General features: G+C 44.7%; 1 protein-coding gene across 12 annotated transcripts in view; it reads right to left on the bottom strand.

Moving 5' to 3' along the window:
* The window catches only part of PCBP3 (poly(rC) binding protein 3), a 226,805-nt gene that overhangs the window by 151,616 nt on the left and 50,356 nt on the right, over positions 1-24,833 (bottom strand). For 11 of the 12 annotated variants that reach the window (XM_036351907.1, XM_036351905.1, XM_036351904.1 and 8 more), the window contains exon 2: positions 16,155-16,192. The exons of the other annotated variant lie outside the window; for it this stretch is intronic. The gene's annotated coding sequence lies outside the window, so the exon portion shown is untranslated. The remainder of the gene's footprint in view (positions 1-16,154; positions 16,193-24,833) is intronic. 12 annotated transcript variants of the gene reach the window in all.

A 24,833-nucleotide genomic window follows, 5' to 3' on the forward strand; every position in this document is an offset into this window, starting at 1 on the left:
ATGGAAAAATAAAATAAATAAAATAAAGTAATTGTTGAGGAAAAAAAAGAAAGAAAAAAACAATAGCTCTGTTGTTTCCCCATCCAAATCTGTACTGACTCCTTGGGGAGTGACTTCCAAGAAGCTTCCCACACTCTGTCTCTTAATCTCCAACCTTTGTCTCTTTGCTAACTCCTCTTCAGGTTTCAAACTTAATTCAAATAGCTCCTATTAAAAACCAGACAGCCAAAACGGTTTGGCTCAGTGGATGGAGCGTCGGCCTGCGGACTGAGGGGTCCCAGGTTCGATTCCGGTCGGGGGCATGTGCCTTGGTTGCGGGCACGTCCCCAGTGGGAGGTGTGCGGGAGGCGGCTGGTTGATGTTTCTCTCTCATCGATGTTTCTGGCTCTCTATCCCTCTCCCTTCCTCTCTGTAAAAAAGATCAATAAAATATATTAAAAAAAAAAAAAAAGAAAGAAAAAAGAAAAACCAGACAAACAGCTCTCTCCTAGACCTGTAATTTCAGAATCAGACACATGAACAGCACCTCCACCATCAATGCCAGCCTGGTCAGTCCACATCGTCCCATCCATACTACTAAACTGAGCTTCCTTTTCAGTCACACCAAAGCCAATGACACCTTTAGTCCTCATCTTACTGTACTTTTCTCCTTCAACCTAAAAAAAAAGAAAAAAAAACCTTTGTGACAATGGATGGTGTTACCCTGGGCACACTTAAACAGGTACTCTACCAAACTGCTCATGAAAATGGAAAATGCTCCAATATCCTGGAAGGTAATTTGGCCACAAGAACTTAAAGTCTGAACTTCTTACAATTTAATACTAATGAAATGAAGGGGGTTAAGGAAAGTTCTGGAATGGGAGCTCTGGGCTTGTCTCTGCTCTGGTGCTAACTTCAGAAACCTTATTGATGAAGCAGGATAATCAAAGACCTTGGAGAATTGTGGGGACTGAGTGAGGAACTGGGGCTTGGAACACACCAATGACTGTGGAAACCATTTTTTCACATGGTCACATACCTATTCCTGGAAGATACCAACCCCTCACCCTCTGGCAAAAGCTTAAATGCCTGAAGAACCTGCCATCCTCTTGGCTAGGTTATTGTTCCCCCTCTGGGACTAGGCAAGACAGGTAAGGTGATCCAGTCTCACAGATGGGGAAGCAGTGCAGATGAGAACATCGGCCTAGCCAAGGTTACAGGGTGATGAGGCCAGAGCTGGAAGCAGAACGCCTTCTTTGGATCTCCGGGCTGGCTCCACCAGCCCAGGTGAACTCCAACCAAAAAGTTTTTCCCATGATTTCTGCTCATGCTCTGCCAAATTCATACAAGTATATAATGAGAACAGCTCACTGTTGTGCTCCCTGTAACAGCTGCACTCCAGCTGCCACCAGTCCTGCTGGCTCTGGCCCGAGACTCAGGCCCTGCAAAGACAGTGCCCATGCATTCAGTGGAGCTGAGAGGCAGCCTAATAACCAGCGTGTGAAGCAGGCAGGAGATGGTGGGTAAAATCCAGGACATTTTCTCATTACAGGGGGAACAAAGCTGTGGGTTAGTCTTGTGCCCTGAAAGAGCAAAGTAGCCAGAGTACTTGGAAAAGGTCAAGGCCCATGCTGAAAGCCTCCTTCTGCTTCAGTGTAACTGCAGTGTCACTGCTCCCCTTCATATCCAAAGATAATGTGGCCTCTCTGATAAAAGTAACAAGATCCATGGTAGCAGGGGAATGCGCACTAAATCGAATGGTGTAATCTGTAAGTGCCACTGGAATTCTGAAGAAGAAAAAACACGGAAGCCTAAAGTAAGCAGAATGAGTTTGCTTAAACATAAAAATAGAGCATCCTTGGCCCTTTTGACTGGGCATGACATTCCCCAGGTAGAATATATCAGGCTATTCGCAGCCATCCACACTTGGAAACACCTGACTCACTTGTGTTAGAGTCCATATGTGAGTTGAACAGGCCGTGCACAGACAGGCTGTCTCCTGCTTGTCTGAATGTCTCCTAGAGGGGACTCGTCCTCCACCCCCGTACACCATTCATGGCCACCACAGACCTATGACAACAGTTCTCAGATCCATCACTGTCTCTGCACGCGGAGCTGCCAGACAGCCTGGCAGTACAGCCGCATAGGGCGGAATGAATGAGTCATCTCGTGAAAAGTAACCAGCTCCTTCATGCCAGGCTGCAATACGACCTAAACCTCTGGGAGAACAGCATGCTCCCACAACCCTGTGAAAGGAAAAAGACAAAAAAAGACAAGTGCCTCAGATAAATGCCACCCAACCTCAAAAGAAAGGAAAGCTAAGAAGAGGGAGAAGGTAAAGACCCTGGCCATGGCTCTCCATTCCCTCTCAGCCCCATGAGGAGTACCCATGCCCATTGTAAATAGGGTATAAAATAAAAAGTGAGACTGTGAAACCGCAGAGGGGTCTGATGTCAGCTAGGCTAGAGGCCTCTGCAGTCATATGCACTTCACCATCACTCCTGGAGAGAATGTAAAAATGTCCCCTCACTCCTAGAACTAGACAGTGATGGCGAACCTGTGACACACGAACTCATTTTTTTTGGTTCATTTTTCTTTGTTAAATGGCATTTAAATATATAAAACTAGAGGCCCAGTGCACAAAAATTTGTGCACTGGGGGGCGGGGGGGGGTGGTTACCTCAGCCCGGCCTGTGCCCTCTCGCAGTCTGGGACCCCTTGGGAGATAACGACCTGCTGGCTTAGGCCTGCTCCCGGGTGGCAGAGGGCAGGCCCAATCCCTAGGTGCAGCCCCTGGTCGGGCTCAGAGCAGGGCCAATTGGGGAGTTGGGGGACCGCGCCTGTCATGCACAGAGCGGGGCGGATTGGGAGGTTGTGATGCCACCCTCAGTCACGCTCAGGGTAGGGCCGACTGGGGGGTTGGGGCACCGCCCCTGTCACACTCAAGGCAGAGTCGATGGGGAGGTTGTGGTGCCACCCCGTCACGCACAGAGCAGGGCCAATCAGGGGGTTGGGGCGCTGCCCCCTGTCACACACAGAGCAGGGCCCATCAGGGGGTTGGGGCACCGCCACTGTCACACTCAGGGCAGGGCCGATGGGGAGGTTATGGCTCTACCCCATCACACACAGAGCAGGGCCCGTGGTGGGGGGGAGGGTTGGGGCGCCGCCCTCTATCACCCACAGAGCAGGGCCGATCAGGGGGTTGGGGCGCCTTCCCCTGTCACGAACAGAGCAGGGCGGATAGGGAGGTTGTGGCCCCACCCCCGTCACACACAGAGCCACAGGGCAATCAGGGGGTTTGGGCACTGCCCCCTGTCACGCTGATCCCGGTGCCGGGAGGCCTCGTGGCTCCGCTGATCCCAGTGCTGGGAGGCATATTACCCTTTTACTATATAGAATAGAGGCCTGGTGCACGGGTCGGGGCCGGCTGGTTTGCCCTGAAGGGTGTCCTGGATCAGGGTGGGGGTCCCCACTGGGGTGCCTGGCCAGCCTGGATGAGGGGATGATGGCTGTTTGCAGCTGGTCACATACCCTTCAGGGTGGGAGTCCCCACTGGGGTGCCTGGCCAGTCTGGGTGAGGGGCTGAGGGCTGTTTTCAGGCTGGGACTGAAGCTCCCAACTGCTCCTTTTTTTCTTTTTCTTTTTTTTTTTTATTCTGGGCCAGCTTTAGCTCTGAGGCTCCAGCTCTTAGGCCTCCGCTCCTGAAAACAGGTATCTGGTTTGTTTTGGTTCTCGAAACTCTGTATCAACTCCAGCTCTGAGATCCCAGCCAGCTGAAAGCTGGTTTCTGGAGTTTTGTTTAGCGTCTGTATTTGTTACAATGTTTGAAACTGCAGGCTCAGAGGCCTGCAGCAGCAGGTGGGTAACGTTGGAGTCCTCCGTCACTGAAGCAAGCAAGCCTCATGTTAGTTTCAAGCTGCCTGGCTGCTGGCCGCCATCTTGGCTGACAGTTAATTTGCATATTGCCCTGATTAGCCAATGGGAAGGGTAGCGGTCGTATGCCAATTACCATGTTTCTCTTTTATTGGTGTAGATAAATATAAAAAATATAAGTCTTTGTTTTACTATGGTTTCAAATATCAAAAAATGTCTCTATGTGGCACGGCACCAGAGTTAAGTTAGGGTTTTTCAAAATGCTGACACGCCGAGCTCAAAAGGTTTGCCATCACTAAACTAGGACCTCCATGCCTTCACTCATCGTCCTGATTCCGAGCCCCATAATTCGACAATGAGATAGTATCTTGGTGTGGGGGTTAAGCAGGTGGGCAGTGACCATGGATGTTGGAACTCCTGCCAGATATCCAAGAGGAGGCCAGCAACACTGTCCCCAAGATTATAGACTCCTACATCAAGCCAACATCCTGGCCTAACAGCATGTGGGCTATATACCTACCTGTCAAACAACAACTCCTCCTGCTAGTCCCTTCCCTCACTCTGAAATACAATGACATGAAGCTACCTCATCAGTCCTTGTGGCAGACAGCTAGCTATTCTCCCAAATACATTCTCCCACCTCCATGACAACAGACCCAGGGACCACTCTGCCACATCACTGATATACAGTTGTCCTGTTGGTATTCAGTGGTCCTGTATGATACCATTGGTAAGCAGTGGTACTGTATGAACTCTTGGTGTGCATGGTCCTGTATGACACCTTTGATGTGCAGTAGTCTCCTGTATGATACTGTTGGTTTGCAGTGGTCCTGTATCACACCATTGGTATACAGTGGTCCTGTGTGACACCGTTGGTAAGCAATGGTCCTGTATTAAATCGTTGGTGTACATGGTCCTGTATAACAGCATTGGTATGCAGTGGTCTGGTACAACACCTTCAGCATGCAGCTGTCCTGTATAACTCCACTGGTTTGCAGTGGTCCTGTATATCACTAGTATACAGCTGTCCTGAATAACACCATTGGTATGCAGTTGTCCTATATAACTCCATTGGTGTGCATTGTCCTGTATAACACCATTGGTTTGCAGTGGTCCTGTATAACACCACTGGTATATAGTTGGCTTGTATAACAACTTTGGTTTGCAGTGGTCCTGGGTTATACCACTATATACAGTTGTCCTGTATAATCCTGTTGGTTTGCAGTGATCCTGATGATACCATTTGTTTGTTGTGGTCCTGTATGATACTGTTGGTTTGCAGTGGTCCTGAATTAATTATATCATGGGTGGTCAGTTTTGCATTTGTTTTGCATTGTCCACTTTTTACCATGATTCAAGTTGGCATAATTTGCACTTCACATCCTTGAAGTGCTGCTGTTTACCCTCCATGCACCCTTTCTGCTTCTACAGGATGAGAACACAGGAGATGCATGTACATTCAGTTGTATCAGAGGTCATGCCAACTAAGTGTGGTAGAACCACACACAGAAGAGCAGGCCACCCAGAGTCTTGGGTGGTCATGGCCTCTGGGCCAGAGGCCTCCTGGAGTCCCCAGGACTGTTATGTCCAAGAAACTGCCGGGAGCCGGTCCATCCTTGCTGTTTCAAGGGACCTGGCATATATGGCATACTGTTCTTAATATGTTTACTCACCTTCTTGGCACTATGTGTTTTAACCAAGGTCACCTCTCTGAGAAAGGTTGTTTCCCCAAGTAGGGATTTTCCCTGAAGTTAGGGAGGGAATAAAACCCCTTAACTAAGTGCCAGGCGGGTAATTAATCACTTTAACTATGAATAATCATGCTTAAGCTACATAATCTTTACTCCCTGGAATGGAGATAAGAAACACCCTAACCTTTGTAATAGAGATTGATAGGATTGAATCAACTGGTATAAATACAGATGTAACAAGACAGAAAGAGACAGAACTCAGAAGACAGAAGGAAGAAGACAGAACCAGGAGGCACAGAACCTACACAGAACGTTCTCTAGAGACAGAAGAACTTCGCTGGGGAGAACATGGCAAAAGATCCTGGACTGAACCTGACTACAGAAATTGGCAAGAGAACCTGACTAGAACCTGGTGACTGAACCTGGCTGGAGAACCTGGAGAACCTAGCAAGAGAACATGGACACAGAACCTGGCTGGAGATCCTAAGCAGAACTTTGCTGGAGATCCAGACCAGAACTTGGCTGGAGATCCTGGCTAGAGATCCTGGCTAGGCTGCTGATCAACTGAACGCTGTCTCTGTGTCATTCCTTCTTCGCCGACTCCATCCACACCTTTGGGGACCCCTGGACCTGCTGGGGTTGGACCCCGGCACAAGAAACAAACTTTTCCTTATTAAAGGTGCTGTGTTTGGGGAGCTCTGTTTCAGCCAATGATCTCTCCGTAGTGTAGCCCCCATGGGTTCAGCTATGATCTCGGCACATATATCTCCCAGGTTTCTCAGCCTGCACTCTCATCTCAGCTCATAGCGGGGATCCAAAAGACCCTGAGACAAATCTCCCTTGGATCCCACACAGAAGTGAATCAGCTCCCAAACTCCAGACTCTCTTCTCATTGCACGTGCTCTTCCCATCTCTCCAGCAACATTCTCTACGTATCGCTCTTGGGTGTACCACACTTTCTGTGTGCTCCCTCCTCACCCCAGTGACTCACTGTGTCCGCCTCTGCAGGACCCCAGCCAGCAATCATCAGCCCTGGCCAAGTTCGGGTCACCACTCCTACTTGACAACCACATCCCCAAAGGCTCAATGTGCCCATCTTCACTGAGCTAGACAGGCCACGTTCTCTGAATGTCAAGCTTTAAAATTGTAAACAAAAAAAATATAGTCTTCCTCAACATGGGAAAATCACCTAGAACATTTTAGAACAAAGACTGGAAATGACAAACATTTGATGAGAACAGGTCATATACTAGGTGTACCAGTTAATAATGCGGATATTTTTCAATAGATGGAGTTACACATATGTTGATATATATGCGATTTGATATGTATGCTATTTTGTTGTATGACAACAAGCTTCAAAACTTCATATGTCAAATTTGTGAAGGTGTTAACATCATAGATATTTTTACAGTTAAAAATGTCGAATTTTGTGTGCCAAAAAAAGAGCATTTGCAGGAAGTTTTAATTCATTACTTTATTTTGAAGAAAAGTGCTGCTGAATACTTCGGGAAGCTTATGGTGAACATGCTCCATCTCAAGATACTTGTGACCGCTAGTTTAAACGCTTTAAAAGTGATGATTTCAGTGTGAAAGACAACGTCCAGGTCAACCGAAAAAGTTTGAAGACGAAAAATTACAAGCATTATTGGATGAAGATGCATGTCAAACTCAAAAACAACTTGCAGAAAGATTAAACGTTGCTCAGCAAACAACTTCCGATCGTTTACAAGCAATGGGAAAGATTTTAAAGGAAGGAAAATGGGTGCCACATCAACTGAACAAAAGACAAATGGAAAACCAAAAAGGCATCAGTAAAATGTTGCTTCAATGGCATGAAAGTCTTTTTTGCATCCAATTGTGACTGGTGATGAAAAGTGGATTTATTTTGAGAATCCCAAGTGCTCAAAATCATGGTTTGATCCAGGTCAACCATCAACATCAACTGCAAGGCCAATCGCTTCAGAAGGAAGACAATGCTCTCCGTTTGGTGGGATCAGGAAAGAGTGGTGTATTATGAGCTTCTAAAGCCAGGTGAAACCGTTAATACTGATCACTACTGACAACAAATAATCAATTTGAACCACGCTTTGATCATGAAACGACCAGAATGTGCCAGAAGACACAGCAAAGTAATTTTGCTTCATGATGACGCACCATCACACACTCCAAAACCAGTTAAAGAAACATTAAAAGATCTTGCCTGGGAAGTATTAACCCACCCGCTGTATTTACCAGACCTTGCTCCTTCAGATTACCATTTGTTCCAATCAATGACACACACACTTTTTGAGCAGTACTTCAAAACATATGAAGAAGTGGGAAATTGGGTCTCTGAATGGTCTGCCCCAAAATAAGAAAAGTTCTATTGGGACGGTATCCACAAATTACCTGAAAGATGGGGGAAATGTGTAACTAGCAATGGACATTACTTTGAATATAGCACGTTCGATATTTCTCTTGAAATTATTGTGTTTTCCTTGATTACAAAATCTGCATTACTAACCAATACACCTAGTAAAAACCAATGGGCCTGGCCAGTGTGGCTCAGTGTTTGAGTATCGACCTGTGAACCAGGAGGTCACGGTCTGATTCCCCGTCAGGGTATATGCCCGGATTGTGGGCGTGATCCCCTACAGGGAGTGTGCAGAAGGCAGCTGATCAATAATTCTCTTTCATCATAGATGTTTTTATCTCTCTCCCCCCGCCCCCGCCTTCCTCTCTGAAATCAATAAAAATATATATGTAAAAAAACAAACACACAATGAGATGGTATTTAAAGTATCTTGGAAGAAAACTGAGAGCCAGATACATTGGTTAGAAAACAGGTTAAAGCCCTGACCAGTTTGCTCAGCCCCCACCAGACCCTCAGCCTAGGGTTCCAGAGTTGGGAAGAGAAATCTCTATAACTTTGAGCTATAAAAACTAGCAGGGATTGTGGCTGAGTGACATGGAGACTGCTGGAGACCCAGACAGCTCCTCTTAAAGGGCCAGCACATGGACTTACACAGTCCTGCTTCTTCTGAGCTCCAGTGCCAGGTGGTGGCATTGGGGGAACCAGGGATATATGGAGAGGAACTGGACTGTCTGGCATTAGGGCAGGAACTCGGGGGTGGCTTTCTCCCATACAGGAGTGCTCGCAGGGGTCATTGTTCCTGTGCTAGGACCTCCCCCTTCTCAGAGCTGACTGGCAGCCATATCTGACTTTCCAACAGCATGGCCCACACTGTTTGCTCAGCCCTGGTGATTCTCTGAAACTCTGCCCCATCCAATTTGCAGCCCCACCCAAGCTGTTCGCAGTAGCTTTTCATAGGAATGGCCTGTCCTGGCTCATGCTACAGACTCTGCTCAAACAAGCAGCAGCTGGCATCAGTGTGCCCCACACTTATCATTAAAAGACCCAAGACCTGGCACTAACACCACCCTGCCTTGCTTCACAGCTGGGCCTCACTGGGCACTTCCAAACCCAATACAAATAGAAGCCATCTGCAGATCTCTCTGTAGCTCCTGCCAGGTAGCCCCAGACAGTGGCTGACTTTGCACTTCCTGAGAGGCCCCAGAGCCAGTGCATGTGGTGGACACCTTCAGACTATGGCAGATTACAACTCTACACATCCACAAACAACACACTCAAGGGGCAGACTCAGTGAGTACCAAGCCCCACTAAAACAAGTCCTGCTCCACAGGGGGTAGCTCCTGAACAGCAGCTCTTCCACTGTAGTTGCAGCTGGTCCTCATAGCCAATTGGCCTGGAGGTCAATTACTCCCAGTGACGCAGCAGCAATCAATGCTCAACTATAACAAGACTGTGCACACAGCCTACACAGCACCTAGAGTTCCTAGCTCAGGTGACTGGGGAGGCTAAGTCACTGGGCCCCACAGGTCACCTAAGACATAAGGCCACTCCACCAATTCCAGGAGACATAGCAACTCTAACTAATACATATAAACAACACAGGGAAGAAGCCAAAATGTGGTGACAAAGAAACAGGTCACAAATGAAAGAAATGAAAGCAAGCATTGAACGTAGAGTTCACAATAATGATTATAAGGTTACTCAAGGATCTTAATGAGAGCTTCAAGGAATCTAGTGAGACTTTCAAGGATCTTAGTAAGAATTTCAAAGATATGAAAAAGGACCAGTCAGAAATTAAGCACACACTAACTGAAATAAAGAATATTTTATAGGGAACAGTAGAGTAGAGGATTCTGAGAATCAAATCAATGATTTGGAATATGAGGAAGCAAAAAACACCCAATCAGAAGAGCAAAAAGAAAAAAGAATCCAAAAATATGAAGATAGTGTAAGGAGCCTCTGGGACAAATTCAAGCATACCAACATTCGCATTATGGGGGTGCCAGAAGGAGAAGAGAGAAAGCAAGATATTGAAAACCTATTTGAAGAAATAAATGACAGAAAATTTATCCTACCTGGTGAAACAAATAGACTTACAAGTCCAGAAATTGCAGAGTCCCAAACAAGAAGAACCCAAAGAGGCCCACACCAAGATACATAATAATTAAAATGCCAAGGATTAAAGACAAAGAGAGAATCTTAAAAGCAGCAAGAGAAAAACAGTTAGTTACCTACAAGGGAGCACCGATATGACTGTCAGCTGATTTCTTAACAGAAACTTGGCAGGCCAGAAGGAAATGGAAAAGAATATTCAAAGTAATGAATAGAATTGACCTACAACCAAGACCACTCTACCCAGAAAGGCTATCATTTAGAATTGAAGGTCAGATACAGAGCTTCACAGACAAGAAAAAGACAAAGGAGTTCATCACCACCAAACCAGTATTACATGAAATGTTCAAGGGTATTCTTTAAAAAGAGGAAGAAGAAGAAAAAGAAAGATTAAAAAATATGAACAATAAAATGGCAATATATACATATCTATCAACAATTGAATCTAAAAGTCAAAATAAACGAACAAGAATTCTAATGAACAAAATAAACTGGAAACATGGAACAGATTAATAAATTTCAGAGGGAAGGGGGAGGAGGGTGGGAAGAGATTAATCAAAGATCTTATATGCATATATATACATTACCTATGGACACAGACAATAGGGTGGTAAAGGCCTGGGGCAGGACTGGAACTGGGTAGAGGAGGGCAATGGCGGGAAGAATGGGGGACATCTGTAATACTTTTAATAATAAAGATTTAAAAAAAAAATAAAGAAAAGACTAAATAACTATAGTGGAATAGCTGGATCTGTTGTACACCTGTGTTCTTGGACACACAGTAACAGTTACTGTGTGTTGCTCTCATTTAGCCACCTTGAGGTCAATTTGGCAGTTACACATTATACCTCTTAAATTATCTATGTCCTTTAACCCAGGAATTCTACATGGATAAATACTGTACACTACCTCACAAAGAAGGGAAGCCAATTTACGCACAAGGATGCTTGCCTCTCCACTAACGTTGTTAGTAACAGAGCTGAGAAAAACCCAAATTTATTAAACAAAAAGGAAATTATTTAATAAGTGCCTACCATACATAGAATGGAAACTATGCAACCTTTAAAAAATGAGATTTTGCCGAAACCGGTTTGGCTCAGTGGATAGAGCGTCGGCCTGCGGACTGAAAGGTCCCAGGTTCGATTCCGGTCAAGGGCATGTACCTGGGTTGCAGGCATATCCCCAGTAGGAGATGTGCGGGAGGCATCTGATCGATGTTTCTCTCTCATCGATGTTTCTAACTCTCTATCTCTCTCCCTTCCTCTCTGTAAAAAATCAATAAAATATATTTTAAAAAAATAAATAAATAAATAATGAGATTTTTCGAACTGGGTGACATGAAACATTTTACAGTATTCCATTCTGGTTAAAAGCAGGGCACAGATATGTATGCACCTTAATCCCTAATGTGAAGTCTTCGGTGAAACAGACCAAAACATCTGCAGCTGTGCCATGGGCCCAGTAGGCCCCCAAGCACCAACCACCAGCAGGGTCCTCACTGAGCATCAGGAAAGAGCTCACACAAGCATGGGGGTACGGGGGCACAAACAAACATGGGACCAGGAGAGTGTGGCATTATGGGAAGGGGTTGCTCTATGGGTCTAAAGCTGCAGAGCTCAAGCCCTGGAAGAAAGACTTTTTCATCAAATTCAGGAGGCAGAGGCCATGTGAACCAACCCAGTGGTACAGACAAAGCCCTGCTGGGAAGGACCAGATGGCCACACAGTCCAGCTTGGCCCTGGCAGGAGCACAGAGAGGAGGGTACAGAGAGACCCTGCTTTCATAACTATTATTTTGTAAAATAGTTATTTGCTATATAACCTTTCAATTTTATTTTTAACAAAATTATAAATGTACATAATTAAAGTCAAAGAATTCCATAAAGCTTATGGTGAAAACAGTGTGGCTTCCGACAGGCATCTCTCTTGGTTCTTTTCTCTTCTTTTGGTATTTCTCTTCACATTTCTAATTCCCAGGTTCAGTTCACTTGTCTTGGCTTTACAGTCTGTGTCATCCACTAACCTCCTACTATGAACATGAGAATTAACCCTTAGAGTCACCCACGCACCTCTACCTGCTCAGGTCTGACCATCAGTCTTCAGTACCCACTCTCAGGACACTGTCAAGACATGCACGTGGGAGCTCTGGAACCTTATTCCTCCTGCTGCTTCATCCCCCTTCTTGTACTATGTAGGGGCGTCCTGGAGTTAATAAGGGCTTGCTGAGTGTCCTGGTACTCATGCCAATTTATCTTCAAACTCTCAGCCAGGGATTACTCAAACACAGCAGGGAACAGCCTGTGATCTCCTGCAGCCACCATCTTCCTACTCCCAGTCCTCACCCTGCCTGCTCCACTCACTCACATCCAATAGTCCATCTCAGGTTTCCAATGTTCTTGGGCCAACAGAGCAGAGGTTGGCTCCACTTTCTGCTTAGAACAGTCCCCTCTACTATGCCTAAAGACTTTGGCCCACCCCCCAGGGGAAGAAACTGCAGTCTTCAGCCAGGGTAGGGAAGGGATCATCAGGCTAGGTGGGGCTGAGAGTCTGACTGCTTCTTAAACAGGCTTTACACCAATTTTCTATTTCAGCCCTATTTTTATTGCTGGCCCCATTTTCAGAGTTATATGGTAATGTCATTCCTGAGACTTGGGGATGGGGGGGAACAACTGTTGCAATTCAGTACATTCAACTTCCAGCCGCCCCCTCCCCCCCCCGTCCCAAACACACACACACACACACATGCCTCTTAGCTTTCTATTTTTCAGATCTGCTAGGTTCCTTTGCTTGTCCATCTGCCTTCCAAATTGCCAAATTCTGTCACCTTCTCTCTTAATCTCTTGGTAACTTGTGCCCTTTTAGTGAGTTTTTAAAAGAAACAGAGGTCACTGAGAAATTAATCTCCTATTTTGGCTGAAAAGCAAGGAAGGAAATTTTTTATTTTAAGTTGGGAGCCATCAAGTCATTTTGGATGCTAACAGAGGTGATCTGTCAGTGAGAAGAACCTGAAGCCCAGGAGAGAGGTGGCACAACTTAGGTAGCAGCAAGTCCCTAAGTAAAGGAGAGGGGGCCTGCCCTAGGACACAGGGAGCACTGGGCAGAGAGGTGGGTTGGCAGCATTCCGGATAAGAAAGAGGCACAGTACCAGTTGAGACTGAAATCTGAGAAAGGAAAATCAGATGTACAACCATGGTCTCATAAAAAAAGCAAATCCACTGGAGAGGTGTGGCCAGGGTCAGGGCGGGGATGGATGCTGTGCCAAGGCCCTCGGCCAGTCTGCAGGGCTACATGGTCTCCCCAAAATACCATGCAGTTTTTGTGCCCAGCAGACACTCAAACACAGGAAGGAGTCAGGGGTGTATGTGAGAAAGTGATCGCAGAGCGGCCCTGTGAACTGCAGGCTATGGGCAGCAGGGTCACCAAGAAGGACACAGCAGGAAGGGTCCTCTGAGGGAGGAGTCCCGGTCAGCAAGCTCATCAGCACAGATCTCCTGTCTGTACTCATTTTGGTGATTTTTTAAGTTGTTTTTTTCAAATGTTCCAAAAAATTTCCAATCCTACAGAGAAGCTGTTATCATAATACAATGCAGGAAAAAAAACTGAAAAGCAAAAAACCAATTCAGTACTACAAAGACTAAAAGACTTCAAAGTAAATAAATTTTTCAACAAATTCTCATTATCATTATCTCTTAATTTCCTGCTCTAAATGTAGTCTAAGGCCCAGTCCTGAGTTGGCACAGAAGGGGCTCTGCCACCAGCCAGCTGGGGGAGCCTTGCTTTGTCTAAGCACAGGCCAGAAGTCTGTCTGCAGCTTCACTATGTTCAGATGCCCTTCACCTCAAAGAAAGTGTGGAAAGTTCTCAGAGACGTGCAAATGGAAACTCAAGTTCTTCCAAAGCCACCAGTTCCCTTGGGCATCACCCACTGCAGATGAGCTCTTTACTGGCTCATCCCACTCCCAGAAATCCCACCGGAAGACACTGCAGGGCTCAACCAAGATTGCCAAGGGAAGCAGAGCCGTTTCTGTTCCTGCCAGCTAAGTGCTCCTAATAGCCCCCTCCAAACCTGCAGAAAAGGCCACAGGTGCCCTATAAAAAGCTGGCTGCCTTCACTTAACCAAGCCTCAGGGAATTCCCAGAGTCCCCATTGCAACCCTCCGGAACCACAGTCTTGATGGTTCAAACACATTGTTTGTCTCTGCCTCTCTTCTGATGTGGAACCTACCATGCTGTACACCACAGACAGGGTGGGTAACTTGGCCAGCCTAGTCCACCCTGGCATGCTGATTCACCTCCAGAGCTACATCCAGTCCGAACTCAGGTGAAGGAATTTGGACAACACCAAAGTCTAAGGAGAAAGAGGCCCAGCCCATATAGGACATTGTTTATATGCCTGAGTTCAGGGGCCTTTCCCTTGGGGTTTCTGTGAAAATTAGATTCAGATTTGCACAATTACAACATTGGTCCCAAGCCAGAAGGAATTTGGATGTCCTCTATGTAACAGCTTTAGTCTGAAAAAAGACTCCCTGGTTCCCCACCCCCACACTCAGCCCCCATTCCTTTTAGAGCAAGAGTAGCCTCAGGATGAACCTCTAGGCCCTTGATGTGTGTGTCCCTACTGCCCACTGACCTCATCTCTTGCCTCTGCTCCTCAACTCCATTTGGCTCCAGCCACACTGGCCAGACACATCGCCCAGAGCCTCTGCTCCAGCTCCCCTTGGCCTGGAGCCCTTCACTCTCCAACACCCAAAGGACTCACTCCTGCACCTCCTTCATGGCTCTGCTCAGACGCTCCCTTCTCAGGGCTCGCACTAAGTGACCATTCAAAACTGCATCCAGCACTCCTAAGGCCCTTCCCCTTCTTCGTTTACTCCACAGCAGCATTACCACCTGATACACTGTTACTTATAAGATTTATGTTTCATGACCCTCACAAGGATATAAGCTTAAGGCATTCCAGAAGAGTACCTGGCACATCACAAGCATTCCATAAATACTTGCTGAATAAAGGAAAGAACAAACAAGGTCTTTGTTCAAATAATTTGTTAAGTAAAAACTCTCTTTTTCAAATGTTGGTCTGTATTCAGTTACCCACCAGCCCTAAATACCTATGTGCACGTGCCCCCAACTCCTTGCCACCATCTCCCAAGGGGCTGCTGATGAAGTCACTGCTCTGCTGTAGGCAACAGTCCTTGGAAGGTCAGTGGGCTGTGTCTATATCACCCTCCCACCAGAATGGCTGAGTTCAGCACTCCATGGTGGCCACTTGGGGCTGCCACTGAAATCACTTGATGGGAAGGGCAAACACTGAGTTCAGAGCCCACCTCACATCATCCAAGCAGCTTCCAGTCATCCTACCCCCATGAAGAACACTCGTGCTTGTGAAGTCAGAGCCCTCGGCTCAAATCCCAATCTCACCACTGACCACCACAGTGACATCACCTTCCCGAGCCTTGGAAGTGGGTGGAACAGTACCTACCTCTATGGGGTCCTATGGGGACTGAGCAAAGTATTCAGACCAGCATAGCTAACACAAATCGGGCACTTCATAAACATTAGCTGCTCTTATGACTACATTTGTATTCCATAAAAGACTGCTGAAAATTTTTAGAAAATATTATAAATTTTAGAAAAACAGACCTCTTAAGGATAAATTGAAAAGGAATAATTTCAAGGTAGTTTTGCAAACTGGAGTCACAGCCACAAAGAGGGTATCCACAAGACCTAGACATGCCATCATGGCCACAGCACAAACTCATCACTGCCTGGCTGATGGGCACCGCTGGAACATGGGGCAAAGGCATGTGTCTGGGCAGGAGACACTAACAACTCGCCCTGAGGTCCAGTGCTGGACAGTTTGAGCAGGTTAACTTTGGAGAAGAAAGGTTAATAGAAAAAGAAAAAACTGCTTCTTTTCAACATTGGTTCTGCAAAAGCTAGAAGGGAAATTGTGCATATCACTGGCTCTGCTGTTGCACCCTGACCTGTAACAGGTCCCTCATGTGACATAAAACAGGCCACAATGAAGGGCAGCAAGACACATGGTTTTATATGCAAGCAAGATTTTAAAAATCAACTGACGTAGAAAGAATCACTCAATTTAAAGACATAATCTCTATAAAGGCATTGTAAGAAGCACTACTTACATGGAACCATGTGAAGACCGTCTCTCTTGTAGATAACCCTGTAAACAGGTTAAAAAATTATTATAATTGTAAATCACATGTAGAAAATAATACAAAGAATGCTCTGTCACCTTAGACATAAAACTTCATCAAACCAAAGTAATTTATTTTTAAAACATAATCATAAACCAGTTATTTGGAAAGTCAAGGTAGTTTTCCAGAGAAAGAATTCTATAAAAAGCAGAGTCTAAGCTGAGTCTGGAACTTAAAAGATACCGATAAATGAATGCTCTGAGACCCAGATTTCCCTAAACCCTAACCAGACGAAGGAGGCCTACCTGTGCAAACTTCAATGGCAGGTAAACAACAACACCAGAGCCTTCTTTAGGCAGCCCAAAGACCTCAGTCCAGTGAGGATTGAAGAGGATGGGGGTGTCAGAAACTGTCAAAGGAGGATATCCACTTCTATCCATGACAGAAGAAGAGGAATCGACTATCCCACTTCAAAATTTTGAGAAAAAAGAACCACAACAACAAAAACAGATAAAAGACCTGAGACAGGTGTTCAGACACAGGTCAACAGGCATCATAGGAAAATGATCCCTGAGGGAAAGAACAAAGTGATGCATCCTGATTGCCCAGTCTGAAGTGTGGTGAGAGTTTCCAGGCCACAGTGCGGAAAGTGGGTGGGGTGGTGGGGCAGGTAAAGCAAAGGAAGTCCTGAGAGGAAGAAACAAAGTTGTGATTCAGGGAGGCAATGGAGGCTAAAATGAGCAGGGCAGAGTACCAGAAAGGAGAGGGCCACACAGAGAAGTGTGGGGAGACCTGGAGGGAGGTGGGGGGAGGTGGTTCACTTCAGTCTTCACCTGGACACCAATTAGCACATGTGAGTGAGCAAGCTACCTGCAACCAGAAAGAGCCAACAGAAAAAAAGCAGGGCAACAGGCATTGTAGCTCCCACAGCTCTAGAAATATGTTCACTCCCAACAACCAGACCAGGGAACCTTATGGCACAGGGACCACAGGGCTGAGCTCTTGGAAGAATGTCGCCTCAGCAGAAGGGCCACATTAGCACCAGACAAAACTGGTGTACTAAACTAGAAACTGCCTAACAATGTCCAGGTATATATCCAAAATAAATGAAGGCAGTGAATCAAACAGATACTTGTTCACAGCAACACTATTCACAATAGCCAAAATGTGGAAACAACCCAAATGTCCATCAACGGATAAATGAATAAATAAATTGTGATATATCCATAAAATGGAACATTCTGCAGCCATAAAAATGAATAAAGTACTGATACACACTGCAACTCAGATAAACCTTAAAAACATGATATAAGTGAAAGAAGCCAAACACAAAAGGTCACCATACTATATGATTCCATTTATATGAAACATTCAAAATACATAAATCCACACAGATAAAAAGTAGATTAGTGGTGTCCAGGGGATGGGGAAAGGGAGAAATAGGAAGCAACTACATATTGGATTCTTTGATGTGATGGACAAGTTAAAAAATTCTGAAACTGGGTGGTGGTTACACAATATTGAATGCACTGAATGACACTGAATTGTACATGTTAAAATGATTAATTGCATCTTATGTAAATTTTACTTCAATAACAAATAAGTATCCTATCTAATAAATGAGTAATATGCAAATTAACCACCACTCCATCACAAAGATGGTGGCGCCCATAGCCACAACACGGCAGCACCTAGTCCCTTCAGCCCTGCCGCTGGAATGTTTGGGCCTGTCGGCCCAGGTAGGGGTCACGGGGACCAAGTGGAGAGGCAGGATCCGCCCACTGCGTTAGCGGATCAAGCCTCGCTGCTCTGCCGCCTCTGAAGTGTCTGGGGCCAGCAGGGCCTGCTTGGCCGTCGCTGCGGTGACCCGGGATCAGCCAAGCGCGGCCCAGGAGCAGCCAAGCACAGCCCGCAGGCAGCACTCAGCAGGGTCTGCTTGGCCGTCACCGCGGCGACTGCGAGCAGGCAAGCGCGGCCCACAGGCAGCATCCAGCAGGGCCTGCTTACCCACTGCCGTGGTGTGGAGCAGGCAGGCCCCGCAGAGAGCAGAGAACCATGGGGAGCGGGCCCAAGCCATCAGTAGGACATCCCCTCAGGGCTCCCGGATTCAAGAGGGTGCAGGTCGGGCTGAGGGCCCCCCCACCCTGTGCACAAATTTCGTCCACTGGGCCTCTAGTTAAAATATAATATAACAAGGGAATACTAGAAACTATTGCATGCCAATAAATTTAATAACTTAGATGAAAAAATTAGGAGAATCAAGCTATAAAAACTCACTCAAGAAGAATTAGATAAATCTATATGTATTCAAGAAATTGAATTCAAGCTAAAAATCCTTCCCACAAAAAAAGAGCCAACCACATGGTTTCAATGGTGAATTTTACCAAATATTCAAGGAAAAAATAATACTGATTCTTTACTGACTCATTCTGAAAACTGAATATAAAAGAACACTTCCCAACTCATTCTATGATGCAGCATTAACCTGATACCAAAACCACAAAAAGACACAAGTTAACACATCAATATTCCTCATATAGATGTTAAAATTATTAAATCTTAGTATATGAAATTCTACAATATAAAAAAGCATGACAAAGTGGATTTCAACTAGAGATGCAATTGGTTTCATGGTGTGTGTGTTTTCAAATCAATGTAATTGATTTTTATGTGGATGGACCATATAAACTGACTAAAAAAGAAAAACAAAAAAAGAAAAGAAAAACTATATGATCATCTCAATAGATGCAGAAAAGGCATTTGAAAAAATTCAATATCATGAAAAAATTCTCAGCAAACTTGGAATAAAAGAGCACTTTCACATAAGGGTGAGAGACTGAGTGCTTACCCCCCAAGATCAGGAACAAAGCCAGGATGTCCCCTCTCAGCACTTCCATTACACAAGATGCCAACCACACCAAGTTCATCTATCAATTCAACGCAATATACATCAAAATCAGAGCAGGCTAAGCTGATTCTAAAATCTACATGGAAATATAAAGAGAATAAAACAGCCAAAACAACTTTCAAATAGAGAACAAAGTAAAAGAACTTATACTGTCTTATTTCAAGATAAAGCTAGTCATAAAAATAAATAAACTGGTCAAAGGAACAGCATGGAGAGTCCAAAAATAGTCCACACTTGGTTAACCATGTTTTACATTTTCTGTGTTATGGTTATGCTTTGACATTTGGGCCTTGCTGATCCTGGAAGTCTGCCCTCCTAGTGTTAGCCTATTCCTAGAGATAGGATAAACAATGCATCAGAGTACCTTTCACATGCAAACCACCAATCAGAGCTCACACCCAACCCCTCTGCTATGGGTCCTCATACTATGCCAACCACACCCCCTACTCACTCAGGGCCACGTACCAGATGATCAGGGACAGCCCCTCTGTTCCAGAACCTGCTAGATGATCCAAATCAGTCCATCCTTAGCCTGCTGACCTTGTCTCACCCTTTCCTTCCCATGGAAACCACAATCAATCTCATACCTAGCCTCATCTGCCTCCTAACCAACCCTGGTGCTTCCCTGTGCAGTTGTGCATGGCATAGCGTGCCTTCTATTATTAGGGACCCGTGAGGCTCAACTTCTTTCTTCATGACAGTCCTTTCCTTGTCTGCTGGTCTTACCATTCCTGATTCAAACAAGTCCCATGTACCATTAAAAACTTACATACAAATATGGCCCAACTGATTCTTGACAGATCTCAATAAGGGAAAGCAAATATCACTGTTTTTACCTAAAACTAAACAGGCCATAGCAAAGATCTGACTTCACGAGGAAGACAGCCTTGACTCCAAATTTCTCCAGACTTGGGAGACCAAGTGTCTCATTAACTCACCTCCTGCAGCAGAGTGGATTCAGAGTTCTGTAGTGCCAATAGAAGTCTGGGGTAATTAGAGTTTAAAAGAGCCTCTGCAGGGGGAGAATAGGCAAAGCTGATTCAACTTCATTCCTACCACAGACCCCACCAATGCAATTACTGTTTTGAAGTAATTATACTCTTGGTGATGGTCTCAGCAGGAAAGAAACGAGGTAGCCAGGCAGTTGAACTTCTTTACTCCTCCACCTCAAAAAATACTGTCTTAGATAAGGCCAATATGTGTAGTGGTAATGTGATCAACAAGGCCAATGAATGCAGATGCTGAGAGCCCCTCGCCTGACCTGGGCCTGGCTTTGTCCTACGTGGCGTGCCTGTGCTCTCTGCCCTGGGACAGCAGGCTTTTCATCTTTCCACACTCCCTAGTGCAACTTTCCTTTGCGCAGAAGCTCGGGGTTATGCTTACAGTAGCTGCCACAACCCAGGACGGAGCATTGTTTGTTTCATTTACTATTGAAGATATATCATACTCCACGTGTGTGAATACAGATATGCACACCCATGTTTCAATCCTTTTGAATAATATTGAACTTAATACACTATCAACTTCCAATAGCTTATAAAATAATTTTTGTATCAATCACACACATGGACTTATTAAATTAAAATGTTAAACCTTATTATTTTTACATTCTTAGTTTTCTGAGTGGGTCACTCTCGTTGGCAGAATCAGACAAGGAAAATCTGTTTGGCCTCTCACCAGGGGATTGAAGCTGCCTAAAATATATCTACTAGACTTTTTAGACAACCCCCTGAATAAGAGTTTTTTCAATCAGTGATAGAGAATTAGCTCTGCACACGCCTTCCTGGGACCTCCCCAAGAGCAGGTTGTCAACCAGTGCCAGGCCCTGGCAGGGGCAGCAGGTGAAGTGCTCAGTCCCTGTTCTTTATGATGAGTGTGTGTCCTGCAATTCTTGGTGTCTAAAGTTTGGAAAGTGCAGAGAGAGCAAGAAATATATTTAAAAGCACCTCCAATGTCCAGACAGAAGCACTGACAGCAGTAGAGTATATTTTCTTCTAGTAGTTCCTCATTATAAAATTTAGATATTTTTAAAACAAAATGAGATAGATCACATGTGCTTTCAAAACAATATACTATATCCAAATCTGTATATTTGTAGAAAATGTCCATAACAGCTTGTCTTTAGCCTTTTACTAATGTTTATTGATATTCAAAGAAATTTTCTCTGGAAATCAAACTTAACCTTGCATTGTTTAAAATTGCTTGCATTGTTTTTATGGTTAGAAAAATGCTTCTATATATCAAAGATCAGATTACTTTTCACATAATTCTTCTCTAATTAAAAGAAAATGTTATTTCTCTTATGAGTATAAAAGTGATGTATGTTCATTTAAGAAAGTTTAGGAAACTCATCAGTATGTATAAAAAAAATACTAGCAGATACCAGCTCGCAGAAGCAGATGCCATAGACCTTTGGTTGTACCTCCTTGAGACCTTTAAAATACACAAAAACATACTCACCTACATACACCCATGTACACACACACACACACACACACACACACACACAGCTATATTTTATTTCATATAGATTGTTTTTATGTGTACTTTGGCCTCATATCCTGGCAGATTTCTTCACCTCATGAATCATCCCTGTAAACACTAATAGCCAGCTAATAATCGATTGTGCTGTGAAAGTACAATAACTAATTTACTGAATCCTTTACTACTGGGCGTTTGGGCTGCCTCCGATTATTAATGATTTGAACTCATGATGTAATGAACATTTTCTGTACATAAAATTAGTGGTTATCTAATTATTTCATGAAGATAAATTCTAAAGAACAGAATTTTTAACCAAAATGCCTGAGTATTTCTAAAGTTTCTGGTACACCAGGACTAAGAGCCCTCCAGAAACTCATCTCTCTCCAATAACAAAATGACGATGTGAGAGTTAGATTTCTGTGATTCCTTGCCAAACTCCTTATTATAAACCTTCTCAAAATATGCCAACAAGATGGGTCCAAGAACGACAGGAATACATTATTCATTAACACTCAGTTTGGCATCTTCTCACATTTGTCTGTACTTATGTTCCTTTTGTAAACTGCCTACTCAACATTTACCAGCAAAGTAACTAAATGACAGTTAATGAAACATATGAGGATTATAAAAAGGGAGGGCACAGAATTAATTTCTGGCCAAAGGTTCAATAACTATAAGTAAATATATCGTAGAAAAGAACAAATTCAGGTGTTTTTTTATATTAGAATAAGAATTTTTAATGAACCTAATAACAATCTAATTGAATTAAAAGGAATTCCCTGTGAACTCAGGGCCATAAAAGGTCTGTCTCCAGTTCTCACTAAAAGTGGCCACCACACTCACAAATAGCCTGAAGTCAAGATTTTAGCTTCTAACACTGCTTTCCACAAGAAGAAAAAAGTTATTTGCCAAGTAGCTGTTCTATGACTTGAAGCAAGAGAAAGCAGAGGACCTGCAATACAGAGTTCTGACCGGAAAGCAGGTGCCTTTAAATGTCTGGGGCAGCACTGGGGCGGCAGCTGACTGGGTCCCAAGCCAGCTGTGGGAAGCTCAGCATAAGACGGAATCATTATTATAGTTTAATCTAAAACAGAAGCTCAAGCTGAACTTAAGGTCCAAATCTTCTTAGAACCTGCAATCAAGTCACTCAGCCTAACAACTAATGGCTCGGAAGTGCAAAGCCTCACCTGCTGGCTGGTCTGTTGTGCCCCAGGAGGTGCAGAGATAAACTTCTGTAAAATCACTGTACCCTACAAGTAGAATGGTGCTAGAGAAATTCATTAAAACTGGCATATGGCCTTGACCAGTTTTTCTCAGTGGTTAGAGCGTCAGCTCTCAGACCAAAGGGTCACAGGTTTGATTCCCAGTCAAAGGCACATACCGCGGTTTCAGGCTCCATCCCTGGCCCTGGTCCAGGTACATGTAGGAGGCAGCCAGTTGATATGTCTCTCTCACTTTCTCTCTCTCTCTCTCTCTCTCTCTCTCTCTCTCTCTCTCTCTCTCTCTCTCTCTCCCCACCCCCACCTCCTACTCCCCTCCACTCTCTCTAAAAAAAAACCAATGGAAAAAATATCCTCAGGTGAGGATAAAAAACAAACAAACACAAAACACAAAACTAAGTGCATATATCTTTTTAAGATTTACATGCAATAATAAATTTTGTAATCATTGTATTTCCGCATACTTTTACTGCTAATGTATTTAAAAGAATAATTTCTAACTCTGCTTAAATTATTTTTAAATGATTATTATATATATTTAACATATTGAGCCCTAAAATAAAGTCCAAATAGCAGCAAATGTTCCAATGAAACAGTGGTGGGAAGCTCACAAGTTCAGTTTTGGACCTGTTATAGCTGAGTATGCTTGTTAGTATGGCAAATGGAGATGTCAAATAGGCAACAAGACAAATTAGTCTAAGATTGATGGGAAAGGTCCAAGATTGAAGTCACCAAAACAAAGAGTGGGTGAGACCCCAGAAGAAATAAGAGAGGGGAGGCGCAATCAGCCACACTGAAGAGATAGCTGTCATTCCAACCATCACATAGGGAGCCAACGGTACACTCAGATAGTGTATGGAGACCACCAACCTTCTAGTGGAAAAGACAGTGCTAAGGGCAAAAACATAAAACCCCAAAACTGAGACAAAGTAGGAACACAATTCAAGTTTGATCAAGTGTTCTGTGTACATCCCACCCCAGCTGTCCTGGCAACAGGCCCCCTGCCCCAAGCCAACAAGGAGACACCACATGCAAAGGAAGAAAACAGAAACCAGAGACAGAGCCATTGCCGTCAGTTTGGCTCCTCCTTGGGAGAGGTTTTGGGAAGAGTCACTGAAGCAGACAAAGAACCAGACCTTGAAGAAAGCAGTCTGCATATGACTAAAAGGGTACATTTTCACCTGCGCCCACAGGAGAACTGCTGGGTTCAGCTGACTCAGATCAAATCAGTGTGGGTCAGAAGTCACAGAGGTATACACTTTATTGTCACTTTCACTGGCATCTCCTGGAAAAGCCCCACACACTGAGATAATGTAGACACTCACCCTGGAGGGCAAGGGGCTCCTCATGTGATGGTTCGAATGACAGCAGTCTAAGGGGTCTTGCCTGCACTGTGCTCCCTACATTGGTCAGGCAGGCTGAGCCCTCCAGAGCAGGTTAGGAACAGGGAGTCAACAGGGTGGGACACAGCTTCAAGGAGCCCACCCTGAGACAGCTGAGTACCAATAGCTGTAATGCTATGGAGAGCAAAAGACTCCTCTGCCTCAATATGGTAATAAATAGTGAGCTGCAGTATTCAAAAGGGGACACTGCTTCCTCCTGGGTAGATAGGGAAAGCTGCATTGCCAGACCAGGTGAGTTTGTGCCAGACCCTGTGGCAAAATTGGTACGCAGAGTATGCAGAGAGACAGTACTAATGGATGGAAAGCAAGAACCAGGTCAGGGGCTCAGCCCAGTCTGGTGGAACATATCTAATCTAATCTAATAAAAGAGAAACATGGTAATTGGTGTACGACCGCTACCCTTCCCATTGGCTAATCAGCGAGATATGCAAATTAACTGTCAGCCAAGATGGCGGCCGGCAGCCAGGCAGCTTGAAACTAACATGAGGCTTGCTTGCTTCAGTGATGGAGGATTCCAACATTCCCCGCCTACCTTGCTGGCCTCTGAGCCTGCAGTTTAAGAAACATTGTAAGAAATATAGAAGATAAACAAAACCCCAGAAACCAGCTTTCAGCGAGCTGGGATCTCAGAGCTGGAGTCAGAGCTGGAATT

The sequence above is a fragment of the Myotis myotis genome, unplaced genomic scaffold (genome assembly GCF_014108235.1).
Source record: "Myotis myotis isolate mMyoMyo1 unplaced genomic scaffold, mMyoMyo1.p scaffold_m19_p_2, whole genome shotgun sequence".
NCBI classification, from domain to species: domain Eukaryota; kingdom Metazoa; phylum Chordata; class Mammalia; order Chiroptera; family Vespertilionidae; genus Myotis; species Myotis myotis.